The sequence below is a fragment of the Neomonachus schauinslandi genome, chromosome 4 (genome assembly GCF_002201575.2).
Source record: "Neomonachus schauinslandi chromosome 4, ASM220157v2, whole genome shotgun sequence".
NCBI lineage: Eukaryota > Metazoa > Chordata > Mammalia > Carnivora > Phocidae > Neomonachus > Neomonachus schauinslandi.
The window spans coordinates 79,860,448-79,881,619 of record NC_058406.1 but is presented as its reverse complement, the minus strand read 5'-3'; positions in this window follow the sequence as shown (position 1 = coordinate 79,881,619).

The following is a 21,172-nucleotide window of genomic DNA, read 5'->3' as shown; positions in this document are numbered from 1 at the left end:
ATATAGTTTGTTTTGTTTCGTGAAATATATTTTTCAGTACTTTTACAAAAACATCTGTGGGAGGTAAAGCTTTTGAGTTCTTGTGTGTATCCAGTTCTTGGTTAGATTTAGAATTCTAGATTCTAGGGGTACTTGGGTGGCTCAGTCATTTAAGCATCTGCCTTTGGCTCAGGTCACAATCCCAGTGTCCCGGGATCGAGCCCAACATCGGGATCTCTGCTCAGTGGGGACCTACCTCTCCTCCCTCTCCCTCTGCCTACATCTCCCTCTGCCTGCCACTCCCCCTGCTTGTTCTCCCTCTCTGTCAAATAAATAAATAAAATCTTAAAAAAAAAGAATTTTAGTTTCAAATTTTAGACTTTGTCAGGACCTCCTCTATTGTTCTTTAATATCCCAAGTTATTGACGCAATTCAGAAGAATATAATGAACACCACAGAAGATCAACCAATGATATAGAAGATGAAGGTACAGAAATTTCAAGAAACATAATTCTAAAAATAAATAGATTAAAATATGATAAAAGTAATTAATAAAAAATTGACCCAGGAGGTCTGACATGAAACTATTAAGAGCTCAAGAAAGAGACAGAGAGAGTGAGAAAAGAAGGCAGGGTGGGAGAGAAAAGAGGAAATGAAAGAAAGAATGAAGGAAAATGGAAGAACAGATACATTATTAACGGAAGACAACTGCAGAAATGGCATAATTAAGCAATAACAGAATAAACTGAGAATCGAGTTTATATTGGAAAGGGTTGAATTTTAGTAGGAGAAGATGTTTTAAAGAAATATATGGAGGAAAACTCATGAAATATAAAAAAATCCAAATATCAAGAGAAAATTCTAACATCTTAAAGACAGAAAAAGTAGGTGACCTACAAAGAAGTGAGAATCTCAATTGTGGTCAATATACTTCTCTACTGTCTTTATAGAAGAAACCATGTCATTGCCCTATGTTAATCAACTTTGTTCTCTCTTCATTAATAGAAATGAAAACTGAGAAAAACAAGACACTTGAGATAAATATACAATGAAAAAAAGAACTAAAGGAGAAAACAGGATAATTAACGCTATGGGAAACAAAATTAATTTAGGATGCTAGCAAAATTCTAATAGTATCCTTTAAGGGATTCAAGAAGCTCTCGTATCCATAAAACATGATCAGAAAGTTTTGAAACAAGGGCAGTCAGAAATATGAGATATTGTTGCTAATTTTTTTTTTTCCAAGAATAGAAACAAAGGGAAGGGTTAGGAGGCTATTTTAAGAGTCTTGATGAGAGACGATGAAACAGTCTTTTAGGCACAAGAATGTAAACCCGTTGAGGGCAGGTTCTGTTGTCACTGCTGTTTCCTTGTTGCATAAAACAACCTATCCTATGAGAGGTGCTCAATAAACATGTGTAGCATGAGTGCATGGGCGACCAGAACAATAGTAGAGTCCTAAAGCAGAAACAAGTCTGACCTTTTCGAGAAAGAACCAAAACGCCATTAACAGGAGGGCTGAGAACAAGAGGTAGAGTGTTTTAGATGAGGTCTGAGAGCTAGAGAGTGACCAGAGATGTAAGCCTTGTTCATCACAATAATAAGTTTGAATTTTATTCTAACTCTGATAGGGGACTGTTGGAGGGATCTGAACTGTGCAATGCCATGGTCTGACTTATAACTTAAAAAGATAACTTCTATGTGAAGAATGAATTGTACAGGGAGTGAGAATAAAGACCAGAAGTGTTAGGAGGCTGTTAGAGGAGTGGTGATGAGAGATGATAGTGGCTTGTTCTAGCTAGTCATAGTACAGCGTGTGAGAATGGCTTGAACCAGGATTTAAAGTAAATATAAAATTTAAGAACAAGGCAGAGGATCATAGGGGAAGAGAGGAAAAAATGAAACAAGATGAAACTGGACAGGGAGACAAACCATAAGAGACTCTTAATCTCAGGAAACAAATTGAGGGTTGCTGGAGTGGAGGAGGGTGGGAGGGGTGGGGTGGCTGGGTGATGGACACTGGGGAGGGTAAGTACTATGGTGAGCTCTGTGAATTGTGTAAGACTGATGAATCAGACCTGTACCTCTGAAACAAATAATACATTATATGTTAATAATAAACAAATAAATAAATAAAGTAAATATAGAGCTCACAGAACATGCTTCAAGGTTGCAGTAGGAGATGAGAAAAGAATTGAGGGTGATTTCTAGGAATTTATAGTATTAAGTATAAGATGTATTAAGTATTAAGTATTAATACTTAAGTATTAATATATAGGAGGTAGAGGGAGAAGGAGAGGTAGGTCCCCACTGAGCAGTATTAAGATGCTATTTAAAGGCAAGAGAAATTTCTAATGAGTAAGGGTGGAGAGAGGAGAGATCCAGAACTGAACAGTTGGAGCTCTTCAACATTTAGAGAGATGTGAATGTGCCTTCAGGGCTCTATCCCCTCAGGAGGTGTCCTTCCCTAATTTTTGCAAAGGTGTTATGTGGTTAGCGCTCTGAATATGAGCTCATCCATGTTTTTTTCCTGAAATTTATTGAAATGTCCAATCCGCAAACAGGATTTTTAATCACTTCCAGTGCTGATATGGATCTTTTCACTTTACTACGTGGAATTCAGGAAACGATACAATGGATACAAAATTGTGAGCTCAAGAGCTTTTTTTGATAATTTGAACAATGTCAATTATTCCAGAATCTTTCACATTTTGATTAAAAAAAGACTGCACTCCAGGTCTAATATTTATTTGGGAACCTCTGAATATGCTTATGACACTCAACATCTTTACAAATCTGAAGAATTTCCATCTCCATAGAAGACTCACATTTCCCTATCTGCATCAATGGTTAGTGAAAGTGTGTAAGAAATAGCCAAGCAGGTTGGCAATTAATTAAAACAAATTTAAGGGTGATAGTGTTACTCAGGCATTAGCCACAAATACTAATCAATAGGTAGGTAATAAACTCATAATTCTTAGGTGCTGAGGATCAGAGGTTTAACAACCACAAGAAAACTGAAGAAGGTGTGTATTATACAATATTTGAAATGACAAATCTTTATTAAGTTGTTTTATGGGGATCACTTGACCATCCAGTGCCTCCCCTTATACATTTATTATCCTTGCAACTTTATTTTTACCTAGTGTTACGATCACAAAAAAGTAGGAAACAGATAAGCAAGACATACTACTCCAGATGCCAATGCTCTAAGATTATTATGAGTTCCATTTGACCATCTCAGAAAAAGTGGGTGGTCATTCTGGTCTTCTGCTGGCTTCTTGGGAGGGAGGAACTGAAACACAAGCAAGGAGCAGTGAATCAAGGCAGGCTGCCAAAGCTTCGAACAGATGTGGATCAGGGCAGTGTTTTTGTCCTGGGCCTGCCACTGCTGTGCTGGGCTTCAGAGCACTGTTGTTCTGCTAGGGAGTCAGACTTTGAAACTGATCCCTGTGAGGAACCATAGCTGCAAGTTTTTTTAACATGTACAGCACAAAAAAGCAGCAGAACCACCAGCCACCCACCTTGCAATCTGGCTCTGGTCTCCAGTTCCACTCCTAATTCCTCTAATCAAACATCTTGGCAGTAATAGACAGGACCAGCGTCAGGGACATACTGCTGAAACAGAAGTAGTAATACCCACATTACAGACAAATTTCACAGATTATGATTATTAGTAAAGGAATTTGAGAATAACAGATGACAGGCATGATAAGGTCAAATAATTCTGTTACTGGAAGGGAGGGTTTTAAATATATTTGTTGAATATATATATATATTTGTTGAATATATATATGGGGGATTCAATAAGAAAAGGAAGTAGATTCTAAGATCATAAATCCTACACTTTGGGGGAATTTATCATTGCTTGCTGGCATATATTGGAAATATTTGAGTGGTCGGGCAAGTATTCCAGCAGCTGACAAGTTATGGGACTTAATGCATAATAGGTGGATGATAGGTTGTTATTGCTTTCAATTTGGTGGAACAAACAAAAGGAAATTTGGGGTTGTCATTGTGACATTCAGAGTTTTTCCCACCCCTTAACATTGTTGCCTTTTGCTCCATAGACACTATTTAATCAAGTTTTGCTTTAAATTCAAATTTGGCTCTCTGTGTGGAACCATGGTAAGGCCATCTTTAGAACACTAATGCATCACTAATGGTTTCAGCATGTCATTAGAAACATCCATAACCCAGGCCAACTGTGGCGGTCATTTTCCTCACTCTCACTGAATTTCTTATATTTGACTTTTGGCTCCTAATAGAAATTTACTAAGGCTATCATTGTAACCATAGCTAAAAGACTAGTGGCATTTGGTATTCTAAGAAAAAGATGTCTTTTTTTGAAAAGTAAAGCTACTATAATTATTTTAAATTATAATATTGGCACAGAAAATATAGTGACAAAATATCCATATTGAAAATGTACATTGTTGTATAATTAAGTCAGTTGAGAGATTTTTGTGTAATACTCTATAATTATACAATATATCTCTCCTCTGAGTTTCCCAGAATGTGCTACATACATTAATTAATTATACCTCACAATGTCCTCGAGAGAAAAGTTTTATGTTCATACTCATTTTTATAGTGGGGAAAAAACATGGAGTAGAAAAGCAACACAGGATTACAAGGCAATTTAGTGACAGAACAGGATTAGAATTCACAGCTTCTGAGAACATTTGTAGGTGTCTAAATATATGGTTTCCTATTTAATTGCATGAGGGAGCAGGTAGCTCCAGGAACTATTTAGAAGTTCATTTACCTGGAATGATTTTTGATGAGAGATAATTCATACCCTAGCTGCTTCATAATTACCGTTAAATGTACAAGATGGTTCTAGAATCCCTGAGACCTATGTAGAAAATCCCAGTAGTCACAACGTGCCCAGAGAATTTTCTCTCAGAAATGAAAGCAATCTGATAACACTATTTATTTTAAGATTGTTGAAATCTAATTTATACTTTTTAAGAAAGGGAACCCAAAACGGATGTTCACAGAAGTTTTGCCCTCTGCGGGGAGGATCATTTGGGTTGGACAGTCTTTTGGGTGACTCAATGATGCTTTTATTTAAAAGCGCTTGATTTTCACAACAGGATGCCCTGAGAAGACACTCAAGAAGGTCCTGGCTGGTGATCTGAATTCAGGTAATGGTGAGTGGGAAGAGCAAGAGAGACGCTTTCGGAATTCACTCGTGTACTGCTTCAGGCCATTTGGCACATGTGTCGATGGCTGGGAAACAAATGGAACCACCATTCAAGCCTGAACTTCTGCTACAAGGAAAAGGATTCTTCTTTTGGAAAGAAAAGTTTAGATTCACAATGACTAAGAAGTGGACCAGAAAACAGAAACAGACTTTTAAGATGAATGTCTATTTATGCATTCCACACATGTTTATTCAACACTTACTACGTGCCAGACACTAAGTTAGATGCTAGCAACTGAGTAGAGAAGAAGACCGACCCAGGCTTAGTCTCCAGTCTTTAACTACAGGCTACAGAGAAGAAAAGAAGCGATCATGATATTTGGTACAGAGCAGGTCCCCCCAAGATTATGTTAAATGAATTAATGAATTTAAAATGCAACTATTTATCCTGCTGTGATAAAACATTAAGTACTATTCATGAGATCTCTATTTGATGTATTAATTACAATATGGTCACAGACATATTCACAATTGTGGAATCAAGATATATATACAAATATTAAAAGTAGATTTTGAGGTGTTATTGAAAATGAAAATTATTATTATTATAGTAAGATGTTGGAAACATATATCCTAAAGGTAAATAACATTTTTTGCAACTATTTTCAGGCTCCATAATAAGTGTGTGGCAAACTGTATCTGCATTTTTATACACAAGGGTATAAGCGAGGATAAAGGGGTAGACCAGACAATAGAAAATGTTATTGCCATCCTATCTTGCCTAATTAAAAAAAAAAATGTGACAACCAAAGCGAACAATTTGAAACATTTGTTTTCTTAAATTAAACCATATGTTTTAATGTTCTAATAAGTTACTTTTATTTACAAATATGCATATTTGTTATTAAATGTGTATTTTATTAAAACACTTTAGGGAAATACAATATTATTTGGATAAATTTGTGTGTGTTCACGCATGTGTGTGTAGGGAAAAGAGAGCAAGGAAAAGAGAGAATATAAAAGAAAGGATGGAGAGGAAAAAAGAAAATGAGAAAAGGATCTTTGATTCACTATAATTTTACCCTATATTATAGTGTATTGTTAGCAAATTTCTTCTAGGTACCTTTTAAAGGCTACTAATTGTTTTGAATTCCTCAGATAGAAACAACATTTTTAAAGCCTGTGGTCTAATATTTTTTGTAGCATAATAAAATCAATAATCTTTTCTGTATTTGAAAATGATTGTATGTGTGTTTTTGTGAAGGCACTGAAGCATCTGGAATTTTTCTCTCCTGCAGCATCCTCCTCGACACCCTGGGAAGATGAGATTGAGTGTAAGTGTTGACTTTGATTTTGAGAAACAAGCACTTAGGGTGGTTGTTCACTTACTGTTACGATATTTAATTCAGTTTTCTCTCCTCTTCCATTTCTTAATGTGCTTCTTTTTGTATTCCCCTCCCTGTTATCTTCCCCTATTTATTTCACATACTTTGGCCCTGCAGTATCATGTTTAAGATATTAGATATTTTGCAAAATGTCTATCATTTGAGAGTTACTTATGTAGTGCCTTAAGCACCCTCATCAAAATCGTAATAAAATGTAACAGATATACATAGAGAAATATATATTTCATGAATACAATTTCCTTAAACTTTAAGAAAAATTCTCTGATTTACCCTTCAATGGAAGGAGTAATATGTTTGTAAAATTTGTGTCTTCTTCTACTCTAAGGGCTGGAAAGTTGAAACACTTGATTTCTGAGCCATGATTGTAGGCTGGATTGGCTATAAGACAAAATTTTGGTCAATGATAACATAAACAGAGACTGCTTGGGTCCAGGAAGTCCAGAGGACAAACTCTGATAAAATGGCAAATGACTCTCTGCTTTCTTCCTGCCTTGAACACAGATGTGATGTATGGAGGTGCAGTAGCCATTTTGTAAGTATGAGGACAAAAACTACATGCTTAGCACACAGAGCAGAAAGATAGCTTAAGTGAGCCTTAGTCTGTAATAGCATTGTAAAATAGCTGCAGTACACTTCCTGCCTCTAAATTTGTGGTTATATAAGAGAAAAAACAAACAAACAACCAACCTCTGTTTGCTTAAGCCAGTATTAGTAATATTTCCTTTCCATTTTAGCTGAATGCATTCTGGTCCAGATTTAATCAGGCAGTGGATGGCTTTTGCCCTCCTGCTCTCCAATGGGGGAGTTTCCCAAGGGCATAAAAACGAGAAGGCAAACTCTTCCTATTGAAGCATGCCGCTAGAGTGAGCAGCTGACATACTAGCAACACAAAAGAGGAATGACACTAACATACTTGTTGTCAGAAAGGAAATGAGTTTTACCTTAGCTCCTCCTCAGAAGAATGATTCCTTGTGGATATCATAGTAGTCAGGAGAATGGAGCACAGAACTGAGAATAAATGATAGGCCAGAAGGTTGCTTATGGTTCTGGAAAGACCTGAGGTGATGCTGACATACACGGAGCTAGAGAAGGAAGAATCAGGAGTACTCTATCACAAGGCATGCAACAGAGGCGAGTGGGAAAGCCAGATCAGAACTCTTCACTTCCCAGTCATTATGAATGAAACCAGCATGTCCTAAAGGTTGGAATTTTGCAACCGGTACATGTAATCTATCATATAATGTTTAATTTGTATATTAATTATTTTTTTCTACTAATCTGGTCATAAGAGTGCTACAGAATGGGCAGGTCAGTCTATACCTGTTCAGTGTTTCAGAGATCTCTGACATAGTGACAAAAAGAGAGTTGTCAGGGATGTTGTTTGAAATTGCCAGGCAATATATGGTAAGGTTAGGCAAAATAAAATGAAATCATGAAGGCATGCAAGGCAAGCAGGTCAGATTGATGGCAAACCTAGGTTAATTACCCAGCAGCAATAGTGGGCACTGTGTAAAAGACCAGGTTTTCAAAAGGGTGGAATGAGGCCAGAATGACTAACACTTTTCAAGTTCAATATGTACTTTACAAGTCAGAATTTGGTAGATGTAGCCACTATTTTTTCAGCAAATTTTGGCCTTGAAATATACTCAGCTATGTTTTAAATTTTGTATGGTTGACTGTAACTTACTTGAATTAATAATGGGAGGGAGAGAAAGGTTTCACAGCACTAATGCTGTAGATAATATGTATAATACAAACTAAGAACTTGAACTACAACACTTAGTCAAGCAAAATGATTGTTTCCTCAGAGTTGCTCCCAGGATGAGGTGAACAAAGGGGATTGGAGATGGACTGCCCAGAACATCTTAGCTTTAGGGAGTAGGGCTTTGAAGAAAAGGTGACAGAAATAGGAAATACTAGAACGGGGCTGGAGGATAGGAGGGATGAGGGAGGTGGACATGAACGTCCAGTGTATCCTTGCTGTGGAGAAGCTGACGAGCTTATTTCGTCTTAGAAGTATATGTACCTTGCAGTTTTGAAGGGTATGTTAGGTGCTTGAAGCACTTTGGCCTGGGCTGACTCCACAAGGCCTAGACAAAGAGAAACTCCCCAAGCAAGTGGACAGTGCCAGGAGACTGTCACAAGACAGACGGTGCTAATTTTAGGTTCTTGGGCAAAAGGACGAGATGTTTTCAACAGCACTTTCCTCTTGTCTCATCCCAAAAGATACATGACATATAGTAAGCACACAGAAGATATTAGCTTTGGTTTTGCCACCTATTTGATCATTCCTCCAACCCTGGATGAGAGATCTATAAATCAGGGATTGAATAATTATCGTCCAGGCCAATCACGTGCAGATAGGTTTTGTCTGACCAGCATATTATATTAAAAAAAAAAAAAAAAGAATACAAATGTCTTAAAACAAGGCTGCCATGTTGCACAATACCAGAGAATACCACTTGTGTGTGTGTGGCAGCCCTGTGAATAAGGGGCATGTGTTCCCTCCTTCGAACGGGACCCACCACTAAGTGTTTTCTCACACCTGATTCACACAGCTTTGTTACCTTCTGTGCTCTGCAGCTATCTCTGTTGCCCCCTTGTTCACCACTTCTACATGGTAGAAGTGTAGAATGCTACTCATTCTTCAGTTCTTTATTCCCTACACATTTATTAAGTGCCTTCTATATGCTAGACATTATGCTAGGCATGAATATATTACCTTATTTAATAATGATATCAATCTTATGAATATGTATTATTGTTTCCATTTTATTGAAAGAGAAACTGAGGCTTTGGGAAGTTAAATAAATTATTCAAGCTCTCATAGCTAGAAAGTGACAGAATCGGGATTTCAGTCCAAATGTGACTGAATCCAAAGCACAAGCTCTTTGCATTATGGAAAATGTTTCTCAGACCATGTTTATTCAAAGTAAACATGAAGCAGAATATAGTATTATAAAACCTGTGTACCATAAAGGGAAGGAATGAATATTAGAATCAGTCGTATGACTTACTCTAGGGCTAAGCATCCCATGATCAGAAGGATCTAAAGAGCCTTCTCGGGTTATTCCTTACAAGAGGCCATAATTTATCATGGTGCTAATCCTGTTCTAACTGAAGAAACTTTTTAGTTTATTGATAGTCAGTATTACCCAACCTGAAATGGGTGATGATAAGGGCTTGGATAACTGGGTAGCAGTTAGAATGCTCCAAATGTCTGTTGACAGGATCATGGATCATCAAATTGTAGAATATTCACACAATGTGATTTCATGCAGCAGTGAAAATGAATGATCTGCAATTGTATGCAACAACATGAATGAAATAAAATGTTGCTTAAACAAGGAAAATCATAGAAGAATGTGTACAGTAGGTTACTGTTTTTACAATCTTCAAACCAAGAGATCAAACAGTGTATTGTTTAGACCTAAATATGTTTGCAATAAAACTAGGGGACATGGGGAAACAAGGATAAACACAAATTTCATAATAGTGGTACCTCTTGGGGCATAGGGAGGTGAAGAAGTGATATGGGGAAAAGACACAGATAGATACAACACTTTTGGCAATATTCTTCAGTTGGGGGTAGGTTAGTAACTGTTCAATTCAATTTGTGTCTCAAATAGTTAATGTTACATGTATTCATATACATATGTCAAATGTTAATAAAAAGGGTGGAATAGAAACCTAATTGATGGATGTATGAATCCCTTTTTGTTACCATGGGCATTCTAAATAACAAATAGTGCTCTTCTTTTCTCCAGGAGATTACCAATCTTGGGGTCTCAAAGGAAGATTTATTTTGAGCCTTATTATTTAATTTGGCTAAGAATAGTAGAAGAAATTTCAGAAATAAACTCAAAGAGAAGAAACTGTGTGTGTGTATGTGTGCGTGTGTCCATGCACATTACTTATCACATTTCCTTCTTCCAGAATTTATCAATAGATGTGTCAAGCTCTTTGTGATCTATGATGCTAGAGAGAGTCAGAGGAGGGGGGAAATTGTGGAAGAGACTGATAGAATTCTAGTTCTGATCAATCTGACATGCTAACAAGAAGAACATAAGCAGGGGAAAAAACCTTCATCGTATCAAATCCCCACTATTTCAGCTCAATGAGCAATTGTTTCCTTTTAACATTTCCATTGAACATGGTTGACTGAGGGTATTCAACACGTCCTAAAACATGTCATACAATGTGAAGTTGTTTTAATTTAGCCGAAGAGTTGAACTCAAGAGTTAAATATCTTTGGTCACTAGTGCAAGTGTTTTCTCAGGTATCTAATATTCTGCATAACTAGTGCTTTTCCTAAACTTTTAAACTTTTCCCTACGGTGAAATCTGACTGCAGCTTTTGTATGAAAAATCCATTTCGCAATCAATTTGAATTGCAAAATTACTTTGCTGTTTTGTTCCTGGAATATCTGCCAAAAAGAAGAGCCAAATATAGTAATGTATTTTCTTTTTTTAAAGGTTTTATTAAATTCCAGGGGCGCCTGGGTGGCTCAGTTGGTTAAGCAACTGCCTTTGGCTCAGGTCATGATCCCGGGATCCTGGGATCGAGCCCCTGCGTCGGGCTCCCTGCTCAGCGGGAAGCCTGTTTCTCCCTCTCCCTCTACCTGCTACTCTGCCTGCTTGTGTGGTCTCTCTCTCTCTCTCTCTCTCTGTCAAATACATTTAAAACAAAGTATGTTAAAAATATTTTATTAAATTCCAGTTAGTTAATGTACAGTGTAATATTAGTTTCAGGTGCACAGTACAGTGATTCAACACTTGGATGCATCACCCTGTGCTCATCACAACAAGTGCCCTCCTTAATCCCCATCCCATATTTCACCCATCCCCCACCCCCCTCCCCCCCGGTAGCCATCAGTTTCTTCTCTATAATTAAGAGTTGGCTTCTTGGTTTGCCTCTCTCTCTTTTCCCCCCTAGTAATGTATTTTCCATGTTGGAAACTCCATTATTTAAGCTGCATATAACTTTTGAGATGATAATGTTTCAGGAACGAGATAGTGAGCAGGACTGTCCTCCTTTATATGCTCTAGAAGGTGGCAAATAAGCATTTCCTGGTCTTAACCATGGTAGTTTCTTTCCTTTATGCCTCAAGCAAGTCTTTGGGATGTTACCCATCAAAACATAGCTTTTCTTCATTCATTTTAATGGGAAGCAAAGAATTTGGAATTTTTAGGTTCAGAAACCAAAACAGTCTTACTTTGACCTTTCTCAGTGTGCTAAATGCCCTCCAGTCCTCTGAGCTGGAGTGTAGCGAGCAGAACTGAATTCTCATCAATCTCCGGAAGGAAGGCAATATATCTGATCTACTGAATAGTTTCAAGCCACTGCTTCAATAATTCAAAATATGTAGCTGCAGTCCATTTGCTGCAATGGTGGCTGCATCAGTGTCTATAATCTGGTGCGTTGGATATTCATCCAAGGACTGATGCTTGTCTTCCATATCACAAATACCCAATTTTCTGATGTCACAAATTATAATCTTTAATTTAGAGGAAGGATGTAAAATGTTAGCAAATTCTCTTCAGGAAAAAAGTTGTCTAGAGAGATTGTAACCTTTCCTATTGTAACTTTGGAGAAATTTGCCCTCTTTAGATAAAAGAATCATTTGAAACTGTGGGCCAAGGCCAATTATATTTCCAAGATGATAAGCTATTTGTAAACATCATCACATGAATGAAGACTCTACAATGATCACAGAATACTTCCAACTGCAAAAGAACTCCTTGAATTTTGAGAGACAGTTTTAGAGACAAATGTTAGCATAACTTATAAACTTTGTCACTTTATGAACTAGATAAGAATTTCCAAGAATTTCCAAATAAGCACATGAAAATGTATGTGCTTGTTTTCCATCTGCATATCCTCTTTGGTGAATTGTCTGTTCAAGTCTTTTGCCTATTTGCAGAACTTTAAATTCCAAAGTGGTTCAGTCATTAGCTTAAAATGACAGTAAGTAACAGAAACAACAATTTGAAGTCAAGATTGTAACCTTTGTCTTAACATCACTAACAAACTCAATGCTAGGTAAGCGTATCACTGAATTTTTTCTGATAACTTCAATTATCCTGTGTTTAATTTCCCTAAATTTATCTCCAATGGTAGCCTCTGGTGTTAGCTTCACATCTCCTTACTCCTTCTTTTTTTCATTTCCAAAGCTCTTGCCAGGCCCATAAATCATTATTTTCCCAGTTTTATAAACATTATTTCTAGAATACTTTATTACTAGAGAAATCACTCAGAAATCTAGGCTCTTTACATATCTGTTGTCATATGGATTTGAATATTTTAGATGTGTCAAGGTTTTTCTTCTTTTTAGCCAGTATAGATATTCATACAGACTTGAAGTTGCAGGTGGAAGTAAATTTACATTCCAGGTGCATCTTACATTAATTTTTAAAAACTTTTCATTTTGAAATAATGTAAGACTCACAAGAAGTTGCAAAAACAGTACAAAGATTTTCTTTGCAAACAGCACCCTGCTTTCTCCAATAACATCTTAAGTAACCATACTTATTTATCAAACCAGGAAACTGTCACTGGTATAATGTTATTAACTAAATTACACAACTTGTTCAGAGTTCACCAGCTTTTACATGCACTCTTTTATGTTTATGCGTGTATGTAGTCCTATGAAATTTTATCATATGCATAGATTCATATAACCACATTTACAATAATCGGATAGTGTTCTGTCACCATAAAGAAGCCCCTCAAGCTTACCCTTTTTCATCACACCCTCTTTCTAATCCTAATCTGTGGCCAACATTCATCTGTTCTTCATCACTATGACTTTGTCATTGAATGTTAAATAGAATCCTACAGTATGTAAACTTCTGAGACTGGCTTCCTTCACTCAGCATAATGCCCTTGAGATCCATCTATGTTGTTTCATGTATTAATAGTTTGTTCCTTTTTTATTTCATACAACGGACAGTTTCGTATCTATTCACCCATAGACAGACATTCGGTTTTTTTTCCAGCTTCAGGCTGTTCAAATAAAACTGCTATAAACATTTACATACAGATTCTTATGTGGACTTAGTTTTCATTTCTCTATGACAAATACCCCAAAGTGCAATCGCTGGGTTGTGTCTGTCATTAAGTGAATGTTTAACTTTATAAGAATCTGCTCAACTGTTTTCCAGAGTAGTTGTACTATTTTACATCCACACCCCAGCAATGTATGAGAGATCTAGTAGCTTCACATCCATGGTAGCACTTGGTATTATCTGTATCCTTCATTTTAGTCATTCTGATAGGTGTGTAAGAGTAGCTCATTGTGGCTTTCATTTGCATTTCCCTAATGCCTGGTGATTTTGAAAATCTTTTCACGGGCTTATTTTTCCATCTGCATATCCTCTTTGGTGAATTCAAGTCTTTTGCCCATTTCTTAATTGGATTGTTTGTTTTCTTAATGTTGAGTTTAGAGAGTTGTTTACATATTTGGCTTACAAGTCGTTTGTCAGATATGCGATTTGGAAACATTTTTGCCCAGTCAGTGGTTTGTCTTTCATCTTTTTAACACAGTCTTTCACAGAGCAAAAGTTTTAAATTTTTATGAAGTCAAGTTATTGATTTTTTCCCTTGTTTTTGTTGTCATATTTCAGAACTCTTGGTCTCATTGGAGGTCATAAATAAAAGTTTTTTTAGGTTTTCATTTACATTTAGATCTATGATCCATTTTGAGTTAATAGTTTTATAAAAAGTAAGGTTTATAAAGGTCAAGTTTCTCCCCCCACATGTTATGTTTATTTGTTCCAACAACATTTACTGAAAAGACTGTCCTTTCCCCATTGAATTGCTTTTGCTTATCTTTGTCAAAAATAAGCTGAGTATACTTAATGGATCCATTTCTGGTTTCTTGGTTCTGTTCCATTGATCTATGTGTTTGTCCTATCTCCAGTACCATACTTTCTCGATTACTGCAGACATTTTTTTATTATACATAATTTCTTAGGTAAGAACTCACTAAGTAGCACTGTCACATATATATTTGTATCCATATTAAGCTGTGAAGTAACTTCTTGGTAGTATGTGTTTTATCTCTCAGAAATTTGGGGGCCTCATTCTTTTTTAATAAAATATCTAACATAAGTCAATTAATAGGATACCTAATATATAGTAGACACTCCATATACATTATGTATATGGAGTGTCTACTATATATTAGGTATATAGTAGACACTCTAAAAGGACTACATTAAGTCCTTTTCCATTTCTCTCTTCCCTATATCACTTGTTTGTTATTCAAAAATTAAAGTGCTTCATGGTGATGAGGATTGTGGCCAGCAGATGACCAATCCAGAGACTTGAAGTTTTATTTATTTATTTATTTATTTATTTATTTAGAGTGTGAGTGGGTGGGCAGGGGAGGAAAAAAGGGAGAGAGAGAATCTCAAGTATGCTCCATGCCCAGTGCGGAACCCTATCATGACCTGAGCCAAAATCAAGAGTTGGACCCTTAACCAACTGAGCCACCCAGGCGCCCCAGAGACTTTAAATTTAAAGCAGAAAGTCCTGATGTGATTTCCTAAAGCAGCATTTTTTTGTTTGACTTGTCAAAATCCACTGGCAAAGCCTAGGTAGAATCATTCCATTAGGGAATGTCAAGGCTGGAGTATCCCTCAAAAATGCTCTTATTCTAGGGGTGGTGAAGTTGGTTAGGCGTCTGACTGTTGATTTCGGCTCAGGCCATGGCATCAGGGTTGTGAGATCAAGCCCTGTGCAGGGCTCTGATGCACTGGGCATGGAGCCTGCTTAGGATTTTCTCTCTCCCTCTGCCTCTCCTCCCCCCGCAGATGCTCGTATTCTAGAGAAGTAGAGAGTAAATTCAGGAGGAGATGAAGTTTCTAATTTCCTCAGTCTTTTCTCTTTTTTTGTTGTTTCAGATACATTTACTTCAGGATGTAGTTTTAGTTTCCTGAATATCCATATTTATCTATTACCAAACTCAGAGATAATTATCCACATATATAAGATTATACCACAGTGATCACTGTGTCACTATAAATCATGTATGCCTTCTAATCAGTCCTTAGTTAGATCCCTACTTAAGGACGAAAATTTTTAAAAATATACTTCCTGTAAGTATATCTTTATATGGAAAAATGCTAAGCAAAACATAAAAGTCAGAAGTAGCAAGAAAATGGCTGTAATATTCCTCTACATTTAGACTACCTTGGTCACATACATGCCAAAACACTCTGGTGAAGAAAATTGAAAATATTTTAAAATGCAATGTTTTTGCTATTTTAAGTAATAAAACAAATTAGGTGGAAAGCACATTTAAGTAGCAAGATAATAACTACACATATACTTACTACCCATAATATATTTCTTAAGGCACTTTCTAAATATATATGCATATATGTTTTTTTTAAGGCACTTTCATTATAATATTTAACATTACACATATATGACTTAAAACTTTGGTGCAGGCCTAGGACATAGTTCAGAATTCTCAAATTTCTAATATTTCTAGTTGAAGTGTGTAAAACCAAATACAAGTAAATGAAAACTATTGGTAGGTAATTTTTGTAGTACAACATAGGCATTTAGAAACATTTGGGAAAAATTACTATGAGACTTGTTGCATGGCAGTGAGTTTTCTTGAATTAAAAAATATTATTAAATTGACTAGTCCATGACAAAAGCTACAATCCTAGTTCCATGTGATAAGTAAAACAAAGGAAATATTTTTCCAGCCATTAATATTAGTAACAAATATTCCTTTGGATATTGGGAAAAGAATCATTATATTCCATGGGGAGTTCCTGGTTTCTGAAGTAAACTGTATCATCTTAACTTGCAAACACAACGGTGGTGCCACCGTCTCAGTCCAGCTCTTCACACGTAACACAGTGTTACAAGCAATCATGCATTTAATAAGTAGTGTTTGACAATACGTAGAAATGACAATGTCACCCTTTTACCGTATTCCCACACACTTACAGAAAGCTTTAGAGCTTGAAGAAAGCTTTCTTACACCTTATCTCCACTGATCCTCATCACAACCCTCAGAGGTAGGCAGAATAGGAATTATCCTCATTTTAAATTACACAGATTGATGTGACTACATTTATATTTATAGGGGTTTTGGAAGCTCTTAAACCATGCAACTCCTGCTTGTGATGAAGTTAGCAACAAAGGCTTTATTATATAATAACACCAGAGGAGAACAAAAGATTACTTGCCTTTTGGGGCTATTTAAATTTCAATAAACAGTAAGTAGAGAAAGATCAAGGATCTTTTCTTCTCTTAGGTACACTCACATTCTTTAAATATGTATATAATGTTTTTGTTAAGTTTTACGAAGAAAAGAGTGAATCTTTTGGTATATGAACCATGTTATAAATTGAAATGATGGACCTGCTTATAAGATACATTGGATATATTTTTAAAAAGATTTTGTTTATTTGACAGAGAGAGAGCAGGAGCAGGGGGGGAGCGGCAGGCAAAGGGAGAGGGAGAAGCAGGCTCCCTGCTGAGCAAGGAGCCTGATGTGGCTGATCGCAGGACCCCGGGTTCATGACCTAAGTTGAAGGCAGGCGTGTAACCAACTGAGCCACCCAGGCACCCCAACATTGGGTATTTTCTTATTCTGTTAAAACTTAATTTGATTTTAAAACACTTATCTTTTCTAGGCATGAGCATTTTGAAAGAAAAGTATCAACTCTTTTGACAATTAAAACAAAAATATTAGAAAATTTATGTGAAAATATAATTTTCAGTGATTGTACATTTTCTTTGGTGTCATGACTGGGTTTCAGAAGCACTGTCATTTGCATATTCTGTACTTAACTGTGATTGTGAGTCACTCTGACTTCAGGTCTAGAGGGAATTTGTGCTAGTTAAGAAAAAGTAAAACATTTTACTGTATAATGTGAATGACCCATAACTCATAGCTGCCCAAGGCTGATATTTAATTTACATAACAGACGCTTTGGCATTTTCTCAATATTTTCAGGAGGGAATTTCATAGAAAATACTTCAGTTTCATATTCAGGAGACTTGGCATGCTGCATATTTCTGCTATTGTCTGGACTGACTAAAAAATAACCAAAATAAAACCAATTCTTCTGATTTATACTCTGTTAAAAATTTACACACAGGAGATCTCATTCTTTTGTGATTGTGCAGTGAATTGTAAGATAACTAAAGCATAGTGCTCTAATGTATATGAAGTTGAACTAAGAAAAGATCTTTATTCTAATTCCAGCACTATATTGTGTAATTGTAAAATATGGCACTAGAAAAATTGATTCCTATTAATTCTCATTAAAAAGTAATTGATGGGGAGAACTTTTATGTTATGGCTTAGGATGTGATTTGAGATAATTCATGGATTTCAATCTTCCTGTACTATCTTCGTTATTACAGAAAATAATCTCTAACATTATCCGCATGTATATTTGTTTCTTTGACAGTTAATTTAACCAAGAGCATAGGTGTATTTAACATATTACTCCTTTTATAATGAAGGGGGAGGGGGAAAAAAGAGAAGGAGAGGGCAGGGGAAGGGAAAGAAGAGAACCAGTAATTACTGAATGCTTACAACAGGCTAGGCACTTTTTACCTGGAACTCATGTAACCCTTACAGGATCCCTGCAAGGGCATCAATTTCACCAACGGTTTTCACATAAGGAATCTGCACCCCAGCGACAGGGCATGTGAACTCTGCAGTTGACAGAGCCTAAGTGTGGACTTAGAAGGGTCCCCATGCTTGGTTTAATGCTTTACTCTCACGATCTTGAAATTCTTAATTTTATCACAAGGGGCTCCACATTTTTTTTCTGACTATGGAAGATTTTATTAGGGGAGAGGGGGCGTGCAATCAGCCTGAGGTTATCTGGAGTCATCAAAGCCGCCAGGGGACACCACACCCCCCACCTCCGTAGCAATGGGGAGGCTGACAGGTTGGCTTTCATCTGATAAATGCATGCATTTCCCCCACAGGAGGGGAGGCAGTGCCCTTGGGCGTGGATTAGCTCTACAGTTACTACAGTTATCCAAGTAGGATTCACGTTTTTATCTCGCACTGGGCCCCACAAATTTTGTAGCTGGTCCTGCCTGGAAAGGCTAACCCCCTTTTCCAAAATTAAGATTTGTATGCTGGTCTGTGTCACTCCAAAATACAAAGCCAGAATAAAACACCTGCTTTGGTCCTCTCTACCTATGCCAAGGAACTGAAATTTTTTAACTGTTTATTTGACATTTACTTAACAGAGACGCTGAGGGATTAGGAGGAAGGAAAATGGAGAAAAAAAAGATCCCTTTTAGAGTGCCCAGCTTTTTCCTCTTTTGGCTTCGAATCTACACACCCCTTGTGGAAACCAGGCCCCGCAGTTTATATGTTCCACTTTCTGAGAAAGCTGGTAATTGCCATCATCTCTTTTGCTATTCCTCCGTCATCCCTGACATATTGCAGATTCTTCCCAAATTTTTATAGTATTTTTCCAGAGAGGAATCCTGGGAAGAACAATTTTCTCCATTTCTTTACATTTTTATTGATGTCTTAGTGTCCCTTATTCTGAGTCCCAAGGTACCTGTACCATGGACCCAGGCTTCCAGCAGCTTCTGTGAAGGCATATACCCTTTCTTTTTATACAAGGTTGGGTCTCCTAAGCAAAGGTTATCTGTAACTCTGGGTAAAAAGTAAGGATGTGTGCTGACATGGAAACTTACGTCTGGTTTATTTAGGAGACAAAGTACAAACAAATGAAATATAATGTGAGTCAAAGCCTAATCCTCATCTTCTCCTTAGCATGAGAGCAGACAAAACAGTGTGTGGCATCTATATGCTTCTTTGTTTGTTCATCTCTTCTTCCTTTCTATGTTAAACATTTCTTAACTACCAAGTATGTGCCAGGCGCTGAGGTACATAATGAGAATTTTTTAAAAAAACAAGACATGGTCTCTGCAGGGAGATAGAGTGAAGTTGTGATATGGGTCAAAACCCTATGGGAGGATGGAGGAGAGAACAACCAAGCACACCTAGAGAAGAATGGAAAGCTTTCTCTGAAGACATAAAATTTGAGCTAGGTCTTAGAGGGCAAAGCAGTTTGCTAACACAGAAGACCCTTCAGATTATATTCTTCATGACGGTAGGAACTGTCTTGTCCACATTTAGTGCACCAACTGGCCTCTGGCAAGTCTCTCAATATGTATTTCTGACCAGCATGGAGCAGGGCATTCTAGGAGAAAGAAAAGCCTGTGAAGAGGTTCCTAGTAGTTAGAAGGTTGGTGACATCCAAGGAATAATGAAAAGTTTAATGAAGCAGAAGCTTATCCTTGATTGTGTAATGCCTGTTAAATGACAAGCTATGGATTGTCAAGAACACTACTTGCAAGTTAGCCTGGTAGAATTTTATAAAGACACAAAATACAGACAGGAGACTCCTGGGTCAGAGACAAAAGACTATTATTCACAGCACAGAAATTGACATGAGATTTACATTTGCCTTGTAATGGGAGAAGCCCAAGTAGATGCTGTGCACACAGTGGGATTGTGTCACAGATGAAGAACCCTGAGCTCAGGGGACCCAAATCTTTTATAATAAAATGAAAACAAACCTGACAGAACTTTGCCCTGAAGGGAGACATTATCTTTATTACACCGGACAGTAAACAAATCTGCCCTCTACCCCACAGGGAGACTCTATCACTTCTAAGGTTGTTTGCCATACAAACATGCTTAAAAAGAAAGTCCAGAACAAAGATAGTCAGTGTGTATACTATATAATTCAATGGTCACATTGTTCTTCCCAAGAAATTGAAATATTTTAAAAGCGAGGAACTAGATTTAATTGACTGCTCTTACCACTTCAGGTTCACACCATTTATTTAAAAATTAGTGTATAATATTCACTCCTTGTGAAGACATCTTTCCCGTTTATTTTCAAATTTTCAAGTACAAATATTTAATGTAACTGCCAGCAAATTTTTACATGAAAAGCTCAGGTAGATGTGGCTATATAGATTTGACTCTATAAGTAAATAATCTTAAACATCTGGAAAAATGAATTAATCTAAAGAAGGCATTAAAGGTATATGTCAAATTAGGTATCATGTTGACAACTTAATATTAAAAAAACCCCAAACAACCAGGTTAAAAAATGGGCAGAGGACTTAAATAGACATTTTTCCAAAGAAGACATACAGATGGCCAACAGGCATATGAACAGATGCCCAAAATTACTAATCATCAAGAAAGTAAAAATCAAAATGACAATGAGATATCACTTCACACCTGTCAGATGGGCTATTATCAAAAAGAAAAAAAATAATAAGGGTTGGCAAGGATGTAGAGAAAAAGGAACCCTCATACACTGTCGGTGGGAATGTAAATTGGTGCAACCACTATGGAATTTCCTCAAGAAATTAAAAATAGAACTACCCTACAAGCCAGCAATTCCACTTCTAGATATTTATCCCTAGAAAATGAAAAACCAGTATGAACACCTTATGTTTATTGCAGCATTATTTACAATAACCAAGATATGGAAGCAACCTAAGAGTCCACTGATAGATGAATGGATAAAGAAGATGTGGTATATGTAGGCACATCTTGGAGATCTTGTGGGTTTAGTTCCACACCACCACAATAAAGAGAATATTGCAA